The sequence below is a fragment of the Ranitomeya imitator genome, chromosome 5 (assembly GCF_032444005.1).
Source record: "Ranitomeya imitator isolate aRanImi1 chromosome 5, aRanImi1.pri, whole genome shotgun sequence".
Taxonomy (NCBI): Eukaryota; Metazoa; Chordata; class Amphibia; order Anura; family Dendrobatidae; genus Ranitomeya; species Ranitomeya imitator.
The window spans coordinates 298,810,386-298,836,959 of NC_091286.1; positions in this window are offsets into that span (position 1 = coordinate 298,810,386).

The window sequence follows — 26,574 nt, forward strand, 5'->3', positions numbered from 1 at the left end:
GCTGCGGAATCTGCACAAAGAAGTGACGTGCTGCGGAATGTAAACCGCTGCGTTTCCGTGCAGTTTTTCCGCAGCGTGTGTACAGCGATTTTTGTTTCCCATAGGTTTACATTGAACTGTAAACTCATGGGAAACTGCTGCGGATCCGCAGCGTTTTCCGCAGCGTGTGCACATACCTTTAGAATTAGGCCATGTGCACACGGTGCGGATTTGGCTGCGGATCCGCAGTGGATTGGCCACTGCGGATTCGCAGCAGTGTTCCATCAGGTGTACAGTACCATGTAAACATATGGAAACCAAATCCGCTGTGCCCATGTTGCGGAAAATACCGCGCGGAAACGCTGCGTTGTATTTTCCGCAGCATGTCAATTCTTTGTGCGGATTCCGCAGCGTTTTACACCTGTTCCTCAATAGGAATCCGCAGGTGAAATCCGCACAAAAAACACTGGAAATCCGCGAAAAATCTCACACGAATCCACAACGTGGGCACATAGCCTTAGGGTTAGGGTTGGAATTAGGGTTGTGGTTAGGGCTGTGTTGTGGTTAGGGTTGTGATTAGGGTTATGGCTACAGTTGGGATTAGGGTTAGGGTTAGGGCTGTGATTAGGGTTATGACTACAGTTGGGATTAGGGTTAGGTATGTGTTGGGGTTAGGGTTAGGGCTGTGATTAGGGTTATGGCTACAGTTGGAATTAGGGTTGTGGTTAGGGTTGGAATTAGGGTTGTGGTTAGGGTTAGGGGTGTGTTGGGGTTAGGGTTGTGGTTAGGGGTGTGTTGGGGTTAGGGTTGTGATTAGGGTTATGGTTACAGTTGGGATTAGGGTTAGGGGTGTGTTGGGGTTAGTGTTGGAGGTAGAATTGAGGGGTTACCACTGTTTAGGCACATCAGGGGTCTCCAAACGCAACATGGCGCCACCATTGATTCCAGCCAATCTCGTATTCAAAAAGTCAAATGGTGCTCCCTCAATTCCGAGCCCTAACGTGTGCCCAAACAGTGGTTTACCCCCACATATGGGGTACCAGCATACTCAGGATAAACTGCGCAACAATTACTGGGGTCCAGTTTCTCCTGTTACCCTTGTGAAAATAAAAAAATGCTTGCTAAAACATCCTTTTTGAGGAAAGAAAAATGATTTATTATTTTCACGGCTCTACGTTGTAAACGTCTGTGAAGCACTTGGGGGTTCAAAGTGCTCACCACATATCTAGATAAGTTCCTTGGGGGGTCTAGTTTCTAAAATGGGGTCACTTGTGGGGGGTTTCTACTGTTTAGGCACACCAGGGGCTCTGCAAACGCAACGTGACGCCCGCAGACCATTCCATCAAAGTCTGCATTTCAAAAGTCACTACTTCCCTTCTGAGCCCCGACGTGTGCCCAAACAGTGGTTTACCTCCACACATGGGGTATCAGCGTACTCAGGAGAAACTGAACAACAACTTTTGGGGTCCAATTTCTCCTGTAACCCTTGGGAAAATAAAAAATTCTGGGCTAAATAATTATTTTTGAGGAAAGAAAACGTATTTATTATTTTCACGGCTCTGCATTATATACTTCTATGAAGCACTTGGGGGTTCAAAGTGCTCACCACACATCTAGATAAGTTCGTTTCGGGGTCTAGTTTCCAAAATGGGGTCACTTGTGGGGGGTTTCTACAGTTTAGCCACATCAGGGGCTCTGCAAACGCAACGTGACGCCCGCAGAGCATTCCATCAAAGTCTGCATTTCAAAACGTCACTACTTCAATTCCGAGCCCCGGCATGTGCCCAAACAGTAGTTTACCCCCACATATGGGGTATCACCGTACTCAGGAGAAACTGGACAACAAATATTGGGGTCAAATTTTTCCTGTTACCCTTGGGAAAATTTAAAAATTCTGGGCTAAACAATTATTTTTGAGGAAAGAAAACGTATTTATTATTTTCACGGCTCTGCATTATAAACTTCTGTGAAGCACTTGGGGGTTCAAAGTGCTCACCACACATCTAGATAAGTTCCTTTCGGGGTCTAGTTTCCAAAATGGGGTCACTTGTGGGGGGTTTCTACTGTTAAGCCACATCAGGGGCTCTGCAAACGCAACGTGATGCCCACAGAGCATTCCATCAAAGTCTGCATTTCAAAACGTCACTACTTCACTTCCGAGCCCCGGCATGTGCCCAAACAGTGGTTTACCCCCACATATGGGGTATCAGCGTACTCAGGAGAAACTGGACAACAAATTTTGGGGTCAAATTTCTCCTGATACCCTTGGGAAAATAAAAAATTGCAGGCTAAAAGATCATTTTTGAGAAAATAATTTGTTTTTTTTATTTTCATGGCTCTGCGTTATAAACTTCTGTGAAGCACTTGGGGGTTCAAAGTCCTCACCACACATCTAGATTAGTTCCTTTGGTGAACTAGTTTCCAAAATGGGGTCATTTCTGGGGGATCTCCAATGTTTAGGCACACAGGGGCTCTCCAAACGTGACATGGTGTCCGCTAATGATTGGAGCTAATTTTCCATTTAAAAAGCCAAATGGCGTGCCTTCCCTTCCGAGCCCTGCCGTGCGCCCAAACAGTGGTTTACCCCCACATATGGGGTATCAGCGTACTCAGGACAAACTGGACAACAACATTTGTGGTCCAATTTCTCCTATTACCCTTGGCAAAATAGGAAATTCCAGGCTAAAAAATCATTTTTGAGGAAAGAAAAATTATTTTTTATTTTCATGGCTCTGCGTTATAAACTTCTGTGAAGCACCTGGGGGTTTAAAGTGCTCAATATGCATCTAGATAAGTTCCTTGGGGGGTCTAGTTTCCAAAATGGGGTCACTTGTGGGGGAGCTCCAATGTTTAGGCACACAGGGGCTCTCCAAACGCGACATGGTGTCCGCTAACTATTGGAGCTAATTTTCCATTCAAAAAGTCAAATGGCGCGCCTTCCCTTCCGAGCCCTGCCGAGTGCCCAAACAGTGGTTTACCCCCACATATGAGGTATCTGCGTACTCAGGACAAATTGCCCAACAAATTTTATGATCCATTTTATCCTATTGCCCATGTGATAATGAAAAAATTGAGGCGAAAAGAATTTTTTTGTGAAAAAAAAGTACTTTTTCATTTTTACAGATCAATTTGTGAAGCACCTGAGGGTTTAAAGTGCTCACTAGGCATCTACATAATTTCCTTGGGGGGTCTAGTTTCCAAAATGGGGTCACTTGTGGGGGAGCTCCAATTTTTAGGCACACAGGGGCTCTCCAAACGTGACATGGTGTCCGCTAAAGAGTGGAGCCAATTTTTGATTCAAAAAGTCAAATGGCGCTCCTTCCCTTCCAAGCCCTGCCGTGCGCCCAAACAGTGGTTTACCCCCATATATGAGGTATCAGCATACTCAGGACAAATTGAAAAACTTACATGGTTCAGTTTCTCCTTTTACCATTGGGAAAATAAAAAAATTGTTGCTAAAAGATAATTTTTGTGACTAAAAAGTTAAATGTTCATTTTTTCCTTCCATGTTGCTTCTGCTGCTGTGAAGCACCTGAAGGGTTAATAAACTTCTGGAATGTGGTTTTGAGTACCTTGAGGGGTGCAGTTTTTAGAATGGTGTCACTTTTGGGTATTTTCAGCCATATAGACCCCTCAAACTGACTTCAAATGTGAGGTGGTCCCTAAAAAAATGGTTTTGTAAATTTCGTTGTAAAAATGAGAAATCGCTGGTCAAATTTTAACCCTTATAACTTCCTAGGAAAAAAAAATTTTGTTTCCAAAATTGTGCTGATGTAAAGTAAACATGTGGGAAATGTTATTTATTAACTATTTTGTGTCACATATCTCTCTGGTTTAACAGAATAAAAATTCAAAATGTGAAAATTGCGAAATTTTCAAAATTTTTGCCAAATTTCCGTTTTTATCACAAACGCAAAATTTATTGACCTAAATTTACCACTAACATGAAGCCCAATATGTCACGAAAAAACAATCTCAGAACCGCTAGGATCCGTTGAAGCGTTCCTGAGTTATTACCTCATAAAGGGACACTGGTCAGAATTGCAAAAAACGGCAAGGTCTTTAAGGTCAAAATAGGCTGGGTCATGAAGGGGTTAAAAATTAATAAATAAAAAAATACACATATTTGGTATCGCTGTGTTCATAAAAGTCTGATCTATCAAACTATGGAATATATTAATCAGTAAACGGCGTAATGAGAAAAAAAATCAAAATTCCATAATTGCGGATTTTCAGCCGCTACAACAACACAAAAAAATCTAATAAAAGGCAATCAAAACATTGTATCTACTCCAAAGTAGTATGAATAAAAATATCTACTTCTGCAAATTTCTCATTTTTTTTACCACTTAAATAAAATAAAATAAAAACTATACTAAACTATGTTTGGTATCTGCATAATCGTACTGACCTGGAGAATCATATTTTAGGCTTATTATTACTATAAAATAATGCTGTAAACAAAAGCAAAAAAACTAAAAACTATTCCGGAATTGCACTTTTTTCACTGGCCACACGTGGAATTTTTTTCCTGCTTTCCAGTACATTGCATGATAAAATATATGGGGTCGTTTAAAAGAATAACTCATCCTATGAAAAAGAAGCCCTCACACAGCTATGTTTACAGAAAAATAAAAAAGTTATGTCTCTTGGAATAGAGAGAAGAAGAAACAGAAGCGCAAAAATTGAACATCGCCCAGTCGGAAAGGGGTTACAGAGCTACAATTTTTTTTTCAACATTTAAATCATTTTTGTTTTTTAGGGTGATAATTGGGGATAATTTTTATAGTTTTCAGAAATTAGTGAGCAAATAAAGAAAATATGTGGGTATTGTCACTTTTTTATTGTTTAGCGGCCATAAGGAACCACTAAAATAAATTTTAACATTTGTTCCCCTTTATATATTGGACTTTTTTTTTTTTTTACTGGTGTGGGGCTAGTAGCAATGGTTTGAATTGGCAATTTTTTATTTCTTTTTTTCCCCTAGTTTTGCATAATTTTATATTTGTTTTACACACACTTCAAAGACCATTGGGAGACATGTCAATATTAAAATACTTTTATATTAGTCTGATTTCCTCTGCAACTTTAGCTGGTGTACTAGCCCAAGTTACAGTGAAAATGCAGTATCCCGGCTGCATAGCTGAGTCTCCAAGGACCCAGTAATTCCTGCTCCCCCCCTAAATCCAGTGATCACATTACCACTGGTTCAGGCAGAGGAAGGGCCGTTAGCACTTCCTATATGCTTGTGTACACAGCGCTTGTTTATAGATATGTATACAGCTGTCCGAAAAACAAAGATGGTAACAAACCGTCCCTGCCTTCCCTATGAGGAGCTCAACTGTTTTTAACAGCCGACACATCACTCCAAGTAGAACTTGGACCAACAAGAGTATAAAGTGTATGGACTATCCACAAATAGTGAAAGAATCATTGCCATTTTAATTTTTATTTCATAAATCAATAGTACATGTGAAAATAAGAAACTTTACAATATACTGTATATGTTAACAGATAAATGTGTTTCTTTCTCCTCCTGGACTGAACTTTAACTCTCAATTCATGGGTAAAACCTATACAATCTGTATTCAGTGCAGACAGATTTTCCCATTACTGACATAGGAAATGGCAGCTGATTTTAAATATCTATAGTGGAGGGAAGAGCTGGAGGGAGACACAGACTTTCTTCTGCAAGTTCTCCTGATCCACAGTTACAGATCTCCAAGAAACTTTATAAGCAGCAGCTGCCTTCACTGTATTCACTGCAGGCAGATTGTACCTTTCGTGAGGCAGTGTTATATGCAAGGATTGCTATGTGTCCCCCAGGATGTGCAAAGAAGCATATGGAGGCAGTGGGAGTGCATTGCAGTCACAGGCATAGCTGTGATTGCAATGCAGAATAGAAATAAGTGTTGATCTTGGGCATGCTATTTGTCCAAGGCAGATTTAAGAAAACCTGTTCGGGGCTTTTTTTAAAAAAAAAAATGGACTACAGGATGGTAGTGGGGCTGTCCATTTCCTCTCCAGCCCTGGGTTTACCATGTGGCTGGCAGCCACAGGTTCTCTTGTAAAAACCCCTGCAGCAGGGGGTTTGGTGTGTCAGTTTTGGTCTTGCAAGCAGGCAGAGCTGAAGGCTCTGCAGAGCTCAACCTGTGTGAAGCAACACAGGGCCAAGCGTAGCCAAAATGCCTGGCACCCTCAGTGTGCATGGTGGTGCAGTCACCCAAAGCAACCGGTCACGGACTGTCTTTATTTTCCCGGCTGCGATCCGGAGGATACACCGTGCGATACTCTGGTTAGACATAAAGCTATAACATAAAAACTAATATAATGCACTACGTACATGTGCTGCAAATGTTATCATTTTATTCTTTCAGTAGATTTTTTTTACAGGAAAAGAACTTTGACTGCTAACAAAATATATAAAGAAATTATCAAGTACAGGATTTTTACACCACGTTAGAATAAAAGAGCAAAATAATGTTGAAATACAGACATTTAAGTCACACCATTCATGCTTCATGACAAACTCAATGACACATTTTATTTTCAATTATTAGACCTAATGAACATGTTTATGTAAAGATTTTGTAATACTGTTTTATGTATTGTAAAGATGTTTACTATAAAGGGGATCACATTAAAATAAAACCAGTAGCAGGATTAAACTAGTCCATCTACCTTAGTTATGTGCTACTGGTGATTTCAAGCTGAGAGTATTTCACTGAAGTGTTTCATATATGTCTATTATGTAATAAAATGTATCTTGTCACGTCAATAACATGAGCTGAAACTCAACTGGGAATGACTCAGGAGTTAATATGACATCGGGTGACATTTCCCTTTTCAGATGGTCATGCAACAATTGATTGAAGGCAGCTAAAAACATACAGAAAGTAAGAATGCATTTAGTTGCACTCCTTAATACATCCATTGTCTAAACCCAACACTCATTTCAAGGAGAAACATTTCCAACACCCCTGTTTTTTTAAGACCAAAACAGGTTACCATGGAGCATTAGGAGGTGCCCTGATATAATCCCTGTAATTTACATGATACATTTTATGAAGATTGTGATATACTGTAAAAAAAAGGCAGGTGTCTACAGAGATGTATCAATTATCCCAAATTAATTTTTACTTTTCTTTGCATGTCTTGCAGATCAGTGGAGGTTAACCCCTTCACCCCCGGAGCTTTTTCCGCTTTTTCATTTTCGTTTTTTGCTCCCCTCCTTCCCAGAGCCATAACTTTTTTATTTTTCCGTCAATATGGCCATGTGAGGGCTTATTTTTTGCGGGACGAGATGTACTTTTGAACGATACCATTGATTTTACCATGCCATGTAACAGAAAACGGGAAAAAAATTCCAAGTGTGATGAAATTGCAAAAAAAGTGCAATCTCACACTTGTTTTTTGTTTGGCTTTTTTGCTAGGTTCACTAAATGCTAAAACTAACCTGCCATTATGATTCTCCAGGTCATTACGAGTTCATAGACACCAAACATGTCTAGGTTATTTTTTATCTAAGTGGTGAAAAAAATTTCCAAATTTTGCTAAAAAAAAAAAAAAAAAAAAATTGCGCGATTTTCCGATACCCGTAGCGTCTCCAATTTTCGTGATCTGGGGTCAGGTGAGGGCTTATTTTTTGCGTGCCGAGCTGGCGTTTTTAATGATACCATTTTGGTGTAGATACGTTCTTTTGATCGCCCGTTATTGCATTTTAATGCAATGTTGCGGCGACCAAAAAAACGTAATTTTGGCGTTTTGATTTTTTTTCTCGCTACGTCATTTAGCGGTCAGGTTAATCCTTTGTTTTTATTGATAGATCGGGCGATTCTGAACGCGGAGATACAAAATATGTGTATGTTTGATTTTTTTTTAATTGTTTTATTTTGATTGGGGCGAAAGGGGGGTGATTTGAACTTTTATATATTTTTAATTTTTTTTATATTTTTAATCACCTTTTTTTTTTAATTTTAGCATGCTTCAATAGCCTCCATGGGAGGCTAGAAGCATGCATAACTCGATCGGCTCTGCTACATAGAGGTGAAGCACAGATCACCTCTATGTAGCTGAAATGCAGGGTTGCTTTGAACGCCGACCACAGGGTGGCGCTCAAAGCAATCGGCCATCAACAACCATAGAGGTCTCAAGGAGACCTCTGGTTGTTATGGCGATGCACTGCTGACCCCCGATCATGTGACGGGGGTCAGCAGTGCGAGCACCTCCGGCCGCGCGGCCGGGAGCGCTAGTTAAATGCCGCTGTCAGCTCTTGACGGCGGCATTTAACTAGTTAATGAGCGGGGGCGGATCGCGATTCCGCTCGCGCTCATTGCGCGCACATGTCAGCTGTACAAAACAGCTGACATGTCGCGGCTTTGAGGTGGGCTCACCGCCGGAGCCCACCTCAAAGCAGGGGATCTGCCAGCTGACGTACTATTCCGTCAGCTGGCAGAAAGGGGTTAAAGAAAAGGATTAGATACACGGCTCTGCAGTCAGTATCACACAGGAGAGGATTAGATACACAGACAATCCCACTGCTGTAATAATGGGGAGAAGCGGTGACTGCGGCCGTGTGTTCACACCGCAGCATTGTGCAGTATCGCACCGTAACAGTGGAGGAGGCGCTGCTCCTTTCTCCCCCCACTTCCCCTCCTCGGTCTGCTCCTATAACCGAGCGGCTCCTGCAATTATAAAGGGAAAGTGGAGCTCACAGTATACACTGTAGGCTCCAGAAAAATGGCGCCGATCTCTGTTATGAATTGGTGATTCAGAAACACAATGGACCTGGTGGTTAAGAGCACACAAAGTGACCTGATAGTTACGAATAACATAGGACGAGCTCTGAGACGTGGGAACTCTGCTGACCGCAATCCCTAATCCTATCACACCACACTAGAGGTAGCCGTGGAGCGCTCCTGACCAGACCTAGGCGCCTCGGGCACAGCCTGAGAAACTAGCTAGCCCTGAAGATAGAAACATAAGCCTACCTTGCCTCAGAGAAATTCCCCAAAGGAAAAGGCAGCCCCCCACATATAATGACTGTGAGTAAAGATGAAAATACAAACACAGAGATGAAATAGGTTTTAGCAAAGTGAGGCCCGACTTACTGAATAGACCGAGGATAGTAAAGATAGCTTTGCGGTCAGCACAAAAACCTACAAACAACCACGCAGAGGGCGCAAAAAGACCCTCCGTACCGACTAACGGCACGGAGGTGCTCCCTCTGCGTCCCAGAGCTTCCAGCAAGCAAGAAAAACCAATATAGCAAGCTGGACAGAAAAAATAGCAAACAAAAGAAACACAAGCAGAACTTAGCTTATGCAGGGCAGACAGGCCACAAGACGATCCAGGAGAGAGCAAGACCAATACTGGAACATTGACTGGAGGCAAGGAACAAAGAACTAGGTGGAGTTAAATAGAGCAGCACCTAACGACTTAACCTCGTCACCTGAGGAAGGAAACTCAGAAGCCGCAGCCCCACTCACATCCACCAGAGGAAGCTCATAGACAGAACCAGCCGAAGTACCACTCATGACCACAGGAGGGAGCTTGACCACAGAATTCACAACAGATCTCCTCCCTCTGCTGTGATCTGGACAGCCCAGGTGGCGTGCCCAGATCACAGCATGGAGCAGCTCAATGCAAGGTATAGGGTCGGCGGGCGACCGCTATCTCCTATGCCCAGGGCAGCCGTATTTGCAGACTGTAAGTGTCATGCTGGGACTCTTACACTCCTGCAATGCAAAATGGCAGTGCCCAGTGACTGCAAATATAATTAATAATAATAAAAAATTAAAGTAAAAAAAATTAATTTTGTCTTAAAAATAATTGTTTATATAAACAATCATTTTTAATACAAAAAAAAATTGCGGCACCTTCCCTTTAACCCATTTCTGACCTCAGACGAGATAGTACATCGGAGGTCAGAACCCCCGCTTTGATGCGGGCTCCAGCATGAGCCCGCATCAAAGACGGGACATGTTAGCTGTTTTGTACAGCTGACATGTGCCCGCAATAGCGGCAGGTGGAATTGCGATCCACCCGCTGCTATTAACTAGTTAAATGCCACTGTCAAATGCTGACAGCAGCATTTATCTAGTGTTTCCGGACATGGGGCCGGAAACGAGAGCATCGTTGACCCCGTCACATGATCGGGGTCAGCGATGCGTCGGCATGACAACCAGAGATCTATTGAAGACCTCTATGGTTGTTGATGCCGGTCGGCGCTCATAGCAATGCAGTAATTCAGCTCCATAGGGGCAATCTGAGCATCACTCCTATGTAGCAGAACCGATCGAGTTGTGCCAGCTTCTAGCCTCCCATGGAGACTATTGAAGCATGGCAAAAGTAAAAAAAAGGTTTTAAAAAGTATGAAAAAAAATATAAAAGTTTAAATCACCCCCCTTTCGCCCCATTCAAAATAAAACAATAAAAAACATGAAACCTACACATATTTGGTATTGCCGAGTTCAGAATCGCCCGATCTATCAATAAAAAAAAAGGATCAACCTGATCGCTAAATAGCGAGAGAAAAATTTGAAACACCAGAATGATGTTTTTTTGGTTGCCACGACATTGCATTAAAATACAATAACGGGTGATCAAAAGAACGTATCTGCACCAAGATGGTATCATTAAAAACATCAGCTCAGCATGCAAAAAATAAGCCCTCACCCGACCCCAGATCACAAAAAATGGAGACGCTAGGGGTATCAGAAAATTGCGCAATTTTTAATTTTTTTTTAGCAAAGTTTGGAATTTTTTTTCACTACTTAGATAAAAAAAGAACCTAGACATGTTTGGTGCCTATGAACTCATAATGACCTGGAAAATCAAAATGGCAGGTTAGTTTTAGCTTTAGTGAACCTAGCCAAAAAGCCAAACAAAAAACAAGTGTGGGATTGCACTTTGTTTGCAATTTCATTGCACTTGGAATTTTTTTCCCGTTTTCTAGTACACGACATGCTAAAACCAATGATGTCGTTTAAAAGTAGAACTTGTCCCACAAAAAATAAGCCCTCACATGGCCATGTTGATGGAAAAATAAAAAAGTTATGGCTCTGGGAAGGAGGGGAGGGAATAACAAAAACGCAAAACCAAAAAAAGCTGGGGTCATGAAGGGGTTAAGTGTGCTGCTCATCAGTCAGAAGCACTGAGCTCTTGTACATGTGGTGAACATGTTCATATATTTTCTATTGAGCCCATACATCACTCTTTGCGCTCGTTCTTATAGTAGCTGGATGCTTCAGAGCATTTTACCTTTTATCTCCGAGTCTTGAGATTTCCACAAATCTGCCAGGTATAAAAGGGCATGGATATTTAATTATATATTAGTACGTGATATATACATTTACTGTCAAACTACTGTGCTTTCTCTTTTTAAATCATGATGACAACCCAAAACATCCAAATGACCCTGATCAAAAGTTCACATACCCAATTTCTTAATACTGTGTACTGCACCCTCTAACATCAATGACAGCTTGAAGTCTTTTGTGGTAGTTGTGGATGAGGGTCTTGATTTTCTCACGTGGTAAAGCTGCCCACTCTTCTTGGCAAAAAGCCTCCAGTCCCTGTAAATTCCATGATCTGCGGGCTTGAGATCTCCCCAGAGGTCAGGAGACTGAGATGGCCACTCCAAACCTTCACTTTGTTCAGCTGTAGCCAATGACCGGTCATCTTGGCTTGTGTTTTGTACTGTTGTCATGTTGGAACGTCCAAGTACATCCCATGCGCAACTTCTGAGCATTTTTACATTTTTTACATTTTACAAATATTTTGTTAGAGATTACTAGTGATGAGCGAATATACTCATTACTCGGGTGTCCTCCGAGTATTTTTTAGTGCTCGGAGATTTAGTTTTCCTCACCTGAGCTGAATGATTTACACCTGTTAGCCAAAACAGCAAAACACGGCAGAGGTGCTTACCTGCCTAGGCCTCTAAACAAATGCACTATCAGGATGCAGTGGACCCATGTGGTTAAGATGGAGACAACACAGGTGCAGCATAACCGATGAGGCAGCCACTCACATCCTACCAAACTAATGGAGGGGGTGGCTGCTTGGCACATTGCTGCACATAAAAGACTTGTATGTGGCGCTGTTCGCACAATGGAGATGCACAGCATCCAGGCAAGCCTAGTAGTGACACCCTTCTATTAGATCAGGCGGGCCTGCCCAGCGCTATCCAAATGCACCCCATGTGCACAGACACCACAGTTTACAAGACAAAAATGGGCCCAACTGCACCCCGAAAAAAAGTGCAAAAAACACAAAACCTGTGTTGTCTCCATCTTAACCACATGGATCCACTGCATCCTGATAGTGCATTTGTTTAGAGGCCTAGGCAGGTAAGCACCTCTGCCGTGTTTTGCTGTTTTTTCTCATTTTTGGAGGATCTCTGAATCCTCTTTTTGTGCTTTTGCTGTTTAGAATTGTTTAAAAAAATACACACTGTTGTTAGTATTCCCTTTCAAATGAGTATGTAGACATCAATTAACAACATGGGCCATGTATCAATGGCAAAAAAATTATTGCTGATCAGCTGATCTGAAATATTAGTGTCAATTCTGTGTGACCTTCCAGAAGTCATCATTTCTCCTTGTATCCTACTTACACAGATATATTGTAAATCTTGATTTCACAGAAGCCATTCGTAGAAAATTCTGTGAATAGAAGATGCAAGTTAATAGTATATAAATCCAAGGGATTATTCATGCTATACATATGGTTTCATTTTGAAAGAAAATTATTAGCACTACTGAATGGTATTACAGGAGACCTACAAATCTGATATTCACCATCTTCTTTTGTCTTATCTGTCAATATTTCTCCCTTCTTTTCCTTATCTTTTTCAAAGTACTTTTTTTGTTAAAATGGTGATAACATCCTCAGCAAAGACTTTGTAATATCTATGGGTAGGCCTAACCCTGTGGCTTATTTATAGGGGCAGCAGCATCTGAGAGAAGGTGCAAAACACCAGCTCTCATCCTTCAATTGTACTCATGTATTTCATGCTTGAGTACAGTTGAAGCCACAAGTAAAGATCAGCTTATCACCCTGCTTGCATTAGTTCTGCGCCTGTGGCAAGTTGAGCACTGTGTGAGGAGATAGTATGGGAAGATGGTGAGGAAATGTAAGGAGACAATATGGGGGGAAAATACACAAGGCGATCGTATGGTGAGAGGTAAAATCTTGAGAGGAAATAGTATGGTGAGGAACAATATGAGGAGGAGGGGAAAACGTGAGGGGACAATAGACGGAGGAGGTGGTAGCGTGTGAGGAGACACTATGGAGAGGGTGGGAGAAATATCTGAGGTGACCGTAAGGGAGAGATGAAATGTATGAGGAGACAGTATGGAAGGGGGGGGGAATGTCTGAGAGGTAGGTTGGAGTGGTGAGTGTAAGAGGACAGTATTGGGGGGGAGTGTAAGGGGTCACAGTACAGAGACTGGGTAGCGTTGGGGACAGTATTGAAGACAATAATGTGAGGAGATGAGGGCAGTATTGAAAGGGGGCAGCGTGAGGGTACAGTATGGAGGGGACAGTATCTTAGTTAACATGTCCCTGTGGTCAAATAATTTTCAATATTTTCTAGGGTACTATAATTTTTGTCCTGGCCATTTTCATTAGCCTGTGTTTTTTTGTTTCTATTGATCCACAATTCAAAAGCAATCTATGAGTTTCGTTAGTTGATATTCAGTAAAGTTAAATTGAAAATTGCTTTCAGTTTCAAGTTATTTCAGTGACTATTGTGGGTTTTTCTTACTTTAACAGGACGGTACCAACATTTTTGTTCATGTCTGTATATCTCTTATATCTCTGCAACTGTATGGCTGAGTAATAAAATACAAAAACAATCCAATACTCATGGGAGCAACTGGAATTAAATGAAGGCAAATACTGGCCACTTTTGACCAGGTGACAAGTCCTTTTTAAATGGATTATTGAGGCTGGAAAGAAAACTGCAGAATTGTATCAAATGCACACACTGTCACAATTTCCCTGTATTAGCAGTGTTAGCAGTGACTTGACCGCAAGTAAGCGATATCCATAGCTGTGGTCTGATATCAACTACATTCTCATCCACTTAACTCATTGTTCTGTTTAGAGAAGTGGCCGAGACACTAGTAGACGTGTGATCACAAGTATGCTTGTCGCTCATTTGGAGTCAAGTGACCACCTCGCACTGCTAATGCGAGAGAATTGTGGCAATGTCATGATTAGCAGTCTGCAGTTACATAGAATGACTACAGAGTTTGCCCTGAAATTGTCTTCAAATATGTCCTTTTTAATAGGGACGTTGCCTTTTGTAACCTCCAGGTGAGATCATTAGACCTCAGTCATCTTCATAGCAGTTGTTACCAAACAGGATAATTATTACCTGATTCACAGGGAAACTAATGGGAATTGGAATTCCCCACAGTTTTGCGGATGCCTCCGCATGTGTCGTTTTTTTTTTTTTTACTTCTTTTGCGTTCTTCTATTCCAAAGTTATCCCCTTGGAAATAAAGAAGTAAACTTACCCTTCAAACAACTCAGCTTATATCACAACACTTCCCTCTGGTCATTTGCTTTTTAACTACAGTATATAGGGTGAAAAGGTAACAGTTGAATTTGGGCTCTGGTGCTTAAAGGGTCGCCAAAACTTCCCCACCACTTAAAGGGATTCTGTAAGCAGGATTTCAGCCCCAAACTAATTATATGTGCATGTAGCTCTTTCAAAGACAAGTCCAGCAATACCTTTATGTGGACAGTCCATTCCTCCGTTAGTGAGAAATCAGCATTTGAATTTATATGCAAATGAAGCTGTAGGTCTGAAGCCGGTGTCACTCCAGCTCTATTCCCTGCCTAGCGCCGCCTCCTCCTGCTTGACTGAGACCTCTATGCTTTGTGACTTTAGGCAAAGGGACAGTCAGTCAAACAGAAGAAGATTGCACTGGGTGGGGAATAGAGCTGGGGTGACAGAGGCTTTAGATGTACTTCCTCATTTGTATATCAATTCAAACACTGATTTCTTGTATCAAAGGCACAGACTGGCCATGTAAGGTATTGCTGGACTTGTCTGTAAAAGAGCTACATGCTCATATAAATATTTTGTAGGCTGAAATCCTGCTGACAGATTATCTTTAAGAAATAACCAGTATTATAAATCACGTTTGATAAATGGTTGTCCCCATTGCAGATTTTATATTGAGGCCCATAAGCTTCAAGTTACGTATCTGGGAAAGTACTAATGGAAGGAATATGTCCATTATTTGTGGTTTCTTACCATAGATATCTCTATGCATGTTTTATTACAATATAAAGTAGCTCTTGTCTATCTATCTTTAATTGAAATGCTCATGAGGACAGAATGACCCTGCAACATTGTTAATGCTTCCTGACATATATAAATGGATTATAGTCATAAAGGAGACAGAAACCACAAGGAAAAAAAAGAAAGGCGTAGGTGCAGTTAATGTTGTAGTCAGACAATATTTTTTTTGATGGTGGTGAAAACACACCCTGCGCCTGTGTGGCTGTACAATACCTGTCTGTACTTAGGAATGTCTGCTTGTGCGGATCCAGCATAGGAGCAGGTTCATCTGGAGGAACCACTTTTATTATGGTGGTAACAGGTGAATGATCACACTAATTGACCAGGAATGCTAACCCTAACTTCTAAGCTGTTTTGACTGCTCCAAGTCACGACATACAGAAATGGTAATGTTATGTTTTTAAATTAACTGAATTCCTTCACATAAAGTTATCATCGGAAAATATATTAAATATATTGAAATCTATCAAAATATTCAGTATTGGTCAGACATTTCGGTAGTACATTGGTAGTGAGTATGGCATTAATGTTTTCTAATTATTTTATGTATTATACAGGGATTGCCATTCTGATCCCAAACACTGGCTTCTATCCTCTTTCTGTAATACTGATAGCCATTTCTAGAGTTGGCTAGATGCAAGAGTGATCGCCTCTGCATTTATTTTTGTGGGGGAATGGTTGGTCTGAATTGGTGAATGGGTGCTCCCTTATTCAGATAGATAAGGGTTATAGAGATAAGGCCTGCACCCAATCCTTATAGATACCGTTACACTAAACGATTTACCAATGATCACGACCAGCGATACGACCTGGCCGTGATCGTTGTGTGGTCGCTGGGGAGCTGTCACACAGACAGTTCTCTCCAGCGACCAACGATCAGGGGAAAGACTTTGGCATTGTTGAAACTGTCTTCAATGATGCCGAAGTCCCCCTGCAGCACCCGGGAAACCAGGGTAAACATCGGGTTACTAAGTGCAGGGCCGCGCTTAGTAACCCGATATTTACCCTGGTTACCATTGTAAAAGTAAAAAAAAAAAACAGTACATACTTACATTCTGATGTCTGTCACGTCCCCCGGCGTCCACAGGGTTAAAACTGCTTTCGGCAGGAGCGCTGCTAATGCACGCGCTCCGGCCGAGAGCTTCCCTGCACTGACTGTCAGCGCCGGCAGTAACAGCGGTGATGTCACCGCTGTGCTCTGCTTTACGGCCGGCACTGATAGTCAGTGCAGGGAAGCTCTCGGCCGGAGCGCGTGCATTAGCAGCGCTCCTGCCGAAAGCAGTTTTAACCCTGTGGACGCCGGGGGACGTGACAGACATCAGAATGTGAGTATGTACTGTTTTTTTTTACTTTTACAATGGTAACCAGGGTAAATATCGGGTTACTAAGTGCAGCCCTGCGCTTAGTAACCCGATATTTACCCTGGTTACAAGTGAACACATCGCTGGATTGGCGTCACACACGCCGATCCAGCGATGACAGCGGGTGATCAGCGACCAAAAAAAGGTCCTGATCATTCCCCAGCGACCAACAATCTCCCAGCAGGGGCCTGATCGTTGGTCGCTGTCACACATAACGAGATCGTTAGCGGGATCGTTGCTACGTCACAAAAAGCGTGACGTTGCAACGATATCCTTAAAGATATCGTTATGTGTGAAGGTACCTTAAGGCATATCTACTATATAATTGTCTAAGGGTCACTTCCATCTGTCTGTCTGTCTGTCACGGATATTCATTGGTCGCGGCCTCTGTCTGTCATGGAAATCCAAGTCGCTGATTGGTCGTAGCAAAACGCCCACGACCATTGCCACAACCAATCAGCGACGGCCATAGTCTGGCAGCAAAATGGCCGCTGCTTTACTGCCCTGCAGTCAGCGCTGAGCGCTCACACAGGGTTAATGCCAGTATTAACGCACTCCGTTAACGCAGCTATTAACACTGTGTGACCAACTTTTTACTATTGATGCTGCATATGCAGCATCAATAGTAAAAACATCTAATGTTACAAATAATAATAATAAAAAAAAAAGTTATTCTCACCCTCCGACGTCGCGCGCTGTCCTCGGCAGTGCAAGCGGCAGGTTCCAGTGCCAAGGATGCTATGCGAGAAGGACCTGCCATGACGTCACGGTCATGTGACTGCGACGTCATCACAGGTCCTGCGCTCATACCAACCCTGGGACCGGAAGCTGCCGCGTGCACCGCACACAGGCGCCAGGACTTCACGGGGTCTTCGGAAGGTGAGTATATTTTTATTTTTTATTTTAAGTCTTTTTTAACTACGCATATAGTGCCCACATTGCTATATACTACGTGGGCTGTGTTACATACTGCGTGGGCTCTGTTATTTACTACATCTCTGCTATATACTATGTAGCTGGGCAATATACAACGTGACTGCAATATACAACGTGGCTGTGCAAAATACTACGTGCTCTGTGTTATATACTACGTAGCTGTGCAATATACTATGTGGCTGTGTCGGTTCTGTTATATACTATGTCGTCTGTGCAATATACTATGTGGCTCTGTTATGTACTACGTGGCTGTGCAATATACTAGGTAGCTTTGCAATATACTACGTGCTTCTACAATATACTATGTGCCTATGTTATATACTACGTGGCTCTGCTATATACTATGGACGCTGTGTTACATACTACGTAGCTCTGTTATATACTACGTAGCTATGCTAGATACTACGTCGGTTGTGTTATATACTACGTCACTGTGCAATATAGTATGTAGCCTGTGCTGTATACTGCCTACATAGAATCGGGCCACCATCTAGTCCTTTATATTTTCTCTAATTGAGATACTCCTTTACTCCTTTCCGATCTTAGATGTATCCATACGTTCTGTCTGGGAAAGGGATCCTGACCTTGGAAGTATGGATACGTCTAGGCTATCATGCATGCATAGGAGATCTGCACCTTTTGCCTTCCAATGTAGGGGGGCATCTTTCAGCGCTATACTGAATTTTTTTAGTTGTACTCTCCAACAAGTTTTCTTTTCTCTATTAGGACCATATGATTCAGGGAAAATCTGGGACAAAGAATGGACCCCTAACTTATGGCATAATATATCCTACAGTACTGGTACTAAGGCTGAGTAATTAATGCATAAGAAAAGTCCATCCACCATTTTCCAAATCTTAGAAAACTTGTCAGAGAATCTTTTGCATATTTTCTTAAAAGGCAATGAAAAACTTACTGCTGTTTTCCTGTCAAAAACTGTAGGAAAGATTACTCTTCCTGTAATGACCAGATAATGTTCTGGGTATATGAACAGGAAATGGAATTTAGGGTTTTCTGTAACTGGCATCCCTATCTTATCATGTAGAAAATTGATTTCCTGGGCTTGACCTCATATAGAATGGAAATGTGCAGTGTTGTAAGAGTGGAATTGTGGATCTTGGCCTGTGATTTCCTGGGCTTGACCTCATATAGAATGGAAATGTGCAGTGTTGTAAGAGTGGAATTGTGGATCTTGGCCTGTAGGAGGTCCTGAGTTGCAGAAAGCATAACAGCGGATTATTAGGAATCCAGTTCCTCTTTCGGGATTTTGAAAGATTTCATATCCTGTGTCATGTATCCCTGTTCCAAATACACCAGGCCCACTCTCTTTCACATGGGACCATTCTTTAACTCCCTAATTTCTCTTAGTTTTGTGTTATGCCAAAGGGGAGTATGGATATTAAAAGAAGATGTCCAAAATAAAGTCTGCAAACCAAACCAACAAGGCCTGTCTGGCAAGTGTGAACTTCTTTTGTATCACATGGGACCATGCAGAGGTCCAAAATAAGACATGAAGAGGGTATGTGATATCTGGGGCATATGGGTGGACCACTGTGAGCAATACTTTTGTGTAATCTTCACCCCCTATCTACATAACAAACAAAAGTTCCATTTACTGAATGTGTCTGAACTAATATACAGTGGGGCAAAAAAGTATTTAGTCAGTCAGCAATAGTGCAAGTTCCACCACTTAAAAAGATGAGAGGCGTCTGTAATTTACATCATAGGTAGACCTCAACTATGGGAGACAAACTGAGAAAAAAAATCCAGAAAATCACATTGTCTGTTTTTTTAACATTTTATTTGCATATTATGGTGGAAAATAAGTATTTGGTCAGAAACAAAATTTCATCTCAATACTTTGTAATATATCCTTTGTTGGCAATGACAGAGGTCAAACGTTTTCTGTAAGTCTTCACAAGGTTGCCACACACTGTTGTTGGTATGTTGGCCCATTCCTCCATGCAGATCTCCTCTAGAGCAGTGATGTTTTTGGCTTTTCGCTTGGCAACACGGACTTTCAACTCCCTCCAAAGGTTTTCTATAGGGTTGAGATCTGGAGACTGGCTAGGCCACTCCAGGACCTTGAAATGCTCCTTACGAAGCCACTCCTTCGTTGCCCTGGCGGTGTGCTTTGGATCATTGTCATGTTGAAAGACCCAGCCACGTTTCATCTTCAATGCCCTTGCTGATGGAAGGAGGTTTGCACTCAAAATCTCACGATACATGGCCCCATTCATTCTTTCATGTACCCGGATCAGTCGTCCTGGCCCCTTGCAGAGAAACAGCCCCAAAGCATGATGTTTCCACCACCATGCTTTACAGTAGGTATGGTGTTTGATGGATGCAACTCAGTATTCTTTTTCCTCCAAACACGACAAGTTGTGTTTCTACCAAACAGTTCCAGTTTGGTTTCATCAGACCATAGGACATTCTCCCAAAACTCCTCTGGATCATCCAAATGCTCTCTAGCAAACTTCAGACGGGCCCGGACATGTACTGGCTTAAGCAGTGGGACACGTCTGGCACTGCAGGATCTGAGTCCATGGTGGCGTAGTGTGTTACTTATGGTAGGTCTTGTTACATTGGTCCCAGCTCTCTGCAGTTCATTCACTAGGTCCCCCCGCGTGGTTCTGGGATTTTTGCTCACCGTTCCTGTGATCATTCTGACCCCACGGGGTGGGATTTTGCGTGGAGCCCCAGATCGAGGGAGATTATCAGTGGTCTTGTATGTCTTCCATTTTCTAATTATTGCTCCCACTGTTGATTTCTTCACTCCAAGCTGGTTGGCTATTGCAGATTCAGTCTTCCCAGCCTGGTGCAGGGCTACAATTTTGTTTCTGGTGTCCTTTGACAGCTCTTTGGTCTTCACCATAGTGGAGTTTGGTGTCAGACTGTTTGAGGGTGTGCACAGGTGTCTTTTTATACTGATAACAAGTTTAAACAGGTGCCATTACTACAGGTAATGAGTGGAGGAAAGAGGAGACTCTTAAAGAAGAAGTTGCAGGTTTGTGAGAGCCAGAAATCTTGATTGTTTGTTTCTGACCAAATACTTATTTTCCACCATAATATGCAAATAAAATGTTAAAAAACAGACAATGTGATTTTCTGGATTTTTTTTTCTCAGTTTGTCTCCCATAGTTGAGGTCTACCTATGATGTAAATTACAGACGCCTCTCATATTTTTAAGAGGTGGAACTTGCACTATTGCTGACTGACTAAATACTTTTTAGCCCCACTGTATGTTTGGGATTGCAGAAGAACATGTGGCACCCCTAGAGGTATTTGCCACAAATATAGTTACTGACACTGAATACAAATACTAAAATAGCAAGACTGCACTACCTCCTCCGGCCAGAAGGGGGAGCTCCAGAGACTCCCCTTGATCCATTCTGGTCTGAGAGAAGAACTGGCAGTTGGGCAGTTGGGCTAAGGAGCTGAAAGTGAGAGGTCATACAGTTGAATATCTAACAGCCCTGTGACTGTTACCAGGCCCAAATCACCGGCCTGAGGAGAAGAGGGATAGAGAAAAAGGACATTGTGAGAACCGGGTAGCATTAATCACTACCCAGAACAGGTGCAAAGACGGATACCGGATCCGTGGCTGTATTCATTACATATAATACAGCAACCGGAAAAACGTGAGGTGATATCAGCTTCACTAGGGTCGGACGCAGCAACAGACACAGAGTTCAGCGGTACTCCCGGAGGGGGTAAGCCGATAAAAGGACTCGGGTTGCCCGTCGAACCAGGACCCGGAGGGGACAGATTGGGCCGGCAGCCAGTTCACATACAGCAGCAGGGCCACACAGATATTGCGTACAATAAGAGGCGAAGACCCCGGGCAGGGTCAAAGTAACTCAGAGTTCCCATACAGACTCCGGTGACAGGACTGGTTGTAAATCCTTTTTTGTTAAAGTAAACTGGTTAAACGTTTCAGTGCCTCAGTCTTTCATTTGGACAATAGCCATCTATCCAGGATTGGGATCATCACCGCTGGGAGAACCTGCTGCTGATCAAGTAAGTGCCTGTTCCCTCACGATACCCTTTACACTGTGCATTGCCTGAGGCCACAGCACCGGGTCAAGCCACCCGTGACATCCCCCTCCCTCAAGAGACAGACCCCATTGGTCCGGTGCTGGGTACCCCGGTCTCTCGGGCGTCACAATTGGTGTCACGAACAGGATAGAGCCAGCCCATATACCGGGTATTGTGTGCCGTGACTGGAGCCCAAAACTTTGAAAACTTGGATGAAAAATCGTGAAAATTGACTTTATTAAAGAAAATTCCATTTCCCATTAAAAACTATTGAAAGTGACTTTTCCCCATTGGTTATAATGGAGTAAAGATGGCCGCCATCCCCTGAGGTAATCACCTCATAACCGTTAGGCGCGAGACTGTTAATTGAGCTACGCCATTACCTGAGCCCCAGTCTAACTGAAAAACTTCAGAATCCGCCATTACAGAGCGCGCGGCGGGCGGGAGCAGCAGGGGGCGTGTCATTGTGGGCGGCACCAAGCTGAGCGCTCTGACGTCAGAGCAAGGGGAAAACCAATCCTGCTGCACAGCAGAATGAATCTACACTATCCCGATGGAAGCGGAGGACCGGAAGGGTCCGGATTAACTAAGGGGGCACAGTATGTCGCAGCACGGAGACGCCGCGGCACCCGGCGGCGCTAATGCAGCTGAAAGACAGAGTGTCGATAGAGCGTCTGGTAGCGCAGCGGTGCAAGGAGTGGCGCCCATCATGCCGGTGCTGATGCCATATACCCCAGGTGGCCCGTGACTTCCAATGTATGAAGGTGAGCCTAATACCCTTGACGATTTCAGAGAAAAGATGCTGGCCCATTTTAACATGTTCCCCGTGGGTGAAGTTCAGCGTGTTAGTCTCCTGATGATGCAGTTAAGTGGCCATGCTAAGCGAGAAGTCACAGCATGGGCAGCTGATCTAAAAGGCACTGTTGAACGCATATTTGCTGGATTAAAAGCTACATTTGAAACCACTGCCAGCAGCAAAGCTAAAATACGATTCTTTAATTGCAAACAAAAAGTTAATGAGGGCGTGAGAGACTTTGCCTTAAACCTGCAGGAAGCCCTTAAATCACTTACACTGGCTGAACCCATTTTTAACACCGGAGCGCATAAACTGCTAAGAGATCAATTTATGGAGGGACTCTACACCCCTTCTCACCGGGGGCATGTGAGCATGCTTGTTTTTAAGAACCCTGAATTGACATTTGCTCAATTAAAGGAGAACGCTATACGTCTCCAGCTGGCAGAGGCACCTCGGGATCAGGGTCCTGCGCAACCTATGGCAGAGGCACCTCAACAACAGGGAGTGCCAGTGACATCAGCTATGTCCGGGGCCATTGCTAAGCCCCTGGGGCCCAGTACTAATGAGGTTCTTCAACAAAAGCTTGACTCTTTAACTGATGTTTTTGCTTCAATGGCTAAAACCATGCAGGAGATGAGAGGACCCAAGATAGAGTTCGCAAACCGTAGAGAGGATGTTCCATGGATGAGACCCCGGAGATACCCGACATGGAGAGGACGACCCCACGACCGCTACCAACCGGATGGACAGCCCATTTGCCGCCGTTGCCAGCAGCCAGGCCACTTTGCACGAGATTGTGATTTAAACGGGAATCCCCTGTGAATGTGGGCCGCTTCGCAGGAATGAACTTTCAAGGCCCAACACCCTGGCACGACAGGTACATCGGAGGACGACCCATTATCCCTATCGTGCTGGACGGAATTCCCCTCAACGCTTTGCTGGACACAGGTTCCCAGATTTCATCTATACCGTATATCCTTTATAAGAGGTACTGGGCTGATGCAGATATTGATAAAGGGCCCTCTGATGTTGAACTAGATATATGGGCCAGTAATGGTAAGTTGGTACCGAAACTAGGATTCAGGGAGATGACCATAAAGATTGGTAAAGTAGAATTGAAGAAACAGGGTATAATTGTTGTTGATGTTGACCGGCGGAACTGTGAACCAACTGTATTGATAGGAATGAATGTGTTAGAGAACTGCTTTTCCGAAGTTATTTCTGTCTTACAGCAAATTGCTGAAACTGCCCAATCCTGCCAGCAGAGAGTTCTCCAAAGGGAAATAAAAGTATTGATGTTAAGGCAACAGGTAGAAGTTGCAGGTGGAGAAATCGGCAGTGTGAGGGTAAGTGATCCAACATCTATTGTAATCCCACCAAAAACAGAAATGCTGGTATGGTGTAGAGCAGCCATTGGTACTAAGGGACGAGATTATCAAGCCTTAATAGAACCAGTGTACACCGACAGCAGGCCCACTATACTCACAGCACGAGGGGTAGTCGAGGTACACCGGGGACGAGTGCCGGTACGACTTTTGAACTGTGGAGAGGAAGAAGTCACTTTGCCAAGGTATGCTACAGTGGCAAAGCTATATACTGTTGACAACAATGCCATCACAACCATTGAGCCCTTAGAACCAACCTGTCAGATGGAGAATTGGAGGATTGGTGCCAACAGCTACACGTGGGCATAAATTCAACACCTACCCATCAAAAACAAGGGGTGTATAGGCTAGTGACGGAATATGAACAAGTCTTCAGTAAACACCCATTGGACTTCGGACGGATAGAGGGGGTAGAACACACAATCCCCACCAGTGACCATCCCCCAATAAAAGAAAGATATAGACCCATACCGCCCGCTCACTATCAATGTGCAAAAGATATGCTGAGGGAGATAAAACAGGCCGGGGTAATAAGAGACAGCTGTAGCCCCTGGGCGGCCCCTCTAGTGCTTGTCAAAAAAAAGGACGGAACCATGAGAATGTGCGTAGACTACCGGCGGATTAATAACATCACCCATAAAGACGCCTACCCCTTGCCTAGGATAGAAGAGTCCTTGACTGCTTTGAAATCTGCTAATTATTTTTCCACCTTAGACTTAACAAGCGGGTATTGGCAAGTCCCTGTGGCTGAGAGAGATAAGGAAAAGACGGCATTCACCACACCAATGGGTCTATGTGAATTTAATCGCATGCCATTCGGACTCTGCAACGCATCCGGTACCTTCCAGCGGCTGATGGAATGCTGCCTCGGACACAAGAACTTCGAGACCGTCCTCCTGTACCTAGATGATGTGATCGTCTACTCAAAGACTTACGAACAACACTTAATAGACCTGGCAGAAGTGTTCGAAGCCTTATCCAGGTATGGCATGAAAATCAAGCCATCCAAATGTCACCTTCTCAAGCCAAAGGTAGAGTACCTGGGACACATTGTGAGTTCGGAGGGAGTAGCACCGGATCCCGAGAAAATAAGCGCCATAAGGGATTGGCCAAGACCTACCAACGCAAAAGAAGTGAGGCAATTCCTGGGATTGGTGGGTTACTATCGCAGATTTATAAAAGGATTTACCAAATTGGCAGCACCCTTGCAAGACGCCTTGGTAGGGCAGACGAAGAAACCTTCAAACCGAAACCCTCCTTTTCAGTGGAACGATGAAAGGGAAGACTCCTTTGAACAACTAAAGAAGGCACTAACCGGAGAAGAGGTTCTGGCATACCCAGATTACCATCAACCTTTCATCCTCTACACCGATGCCAGTAATGTGGGACTAGGAGCGGTGCTGTCACAAAAGCAAGAACGTCGGGAGAAAGTCATCGCCTTTGCAAGTAGAAAGCTCCGGCCTACTGAAAGAAATCCAGAAAATTATACCTCCTTCAAATTGGAACTACTGGCAGTAGTTTGGGCTGTGACTGAACGTTTCAAACACTATCTGGCTGCTGCAGAATTTATTGTCTATACTGACAACAATCCATTGACCCACCTGGACACAGCCAAATTAGGTGCGTTAGAACAGCGATGGATAGCCCGGTTATCTAATTACAACTTCAAGATCAAGTATCGAGCAGGTCGCAAGAATGGAAATGCCGATGCCCTATCCCGGATGCCACACTTGAGAGATGTAGAAGAAGAAACGGGGGAGCTTGAAGAAATTGAACTACCAGCCTTCCATCATCCCAAGGCAAAACATCATCAGTCAAGTACCTATCAGAAACAACAAGAGGTGAATTTTAATCCGTTAGCACACCATAGATGGGCTGACACCCAAGACAGCAATCCGGCTGTGAAGTTGGTGAAGGAACTGTTAACTGAGCAAAGTGCATATCCCGATGAGGATGCCCCAGAAGAGACGCATCAACTCTGGAAAGAGAGAGGCAAAATGTTCCTGTATCAAGGGAAGCTCTGTAGAAGGTACACCAATCCGAAAACACATGAATTGGTTTGGCAGATTATCGTGCCTAAACAAGATGTCAAGATGGTCCTCGAAGCTTACCATAATGGTGCTGGTCACTTCGGTTGGAAAAAGTTAGAAGTACTTCTAAGAGAAAGATTTTATTGGGTCGGGATGAGAAAATCAATCGAACAGTGGTGCAGAAATTGTGGCCCGTGCAACCTCAGAAGAAACGATTAAAAGAACCAAAGAGCACCACTGCAGCCCATAATCACCAAACAACCACTTGAACTTGTAGCCATGGACCACGTGAAGTTGACACCAAGCCGGTCCGGCTATGTCTATGCCTTGACCATCGTGGACCATTATTCACGCTTCTTGGTAGTAGTACCCGTAAAAGATCTGACAGCAAAAACAGCAGCCAAAGCGTTCCAAACGTACTTTTGTAGACCCCATGGATATCCGGAACAGGTTCTCACCGACCAAGGTACAGCCTTTGAATCAGAGATCTTCAGAGAATTCTGTAATATGTATGGTTGCAAAAAGATCCGGACGGCGGCCTATCATCCACAAACAAACGGCTTATGCGAGAAGATGAACCATATTGTAATAGAACTACTAAAGACTTTACCTGAGGCAGAAAGGAATCAATGGCCAGAGAAATTGCCTGACTTGGTGGATCTGTATAATCATGTCCCGGTGAGTTCCACCAATTGCACCCCAGCTTACCTTATGCGTGCAAGACCCG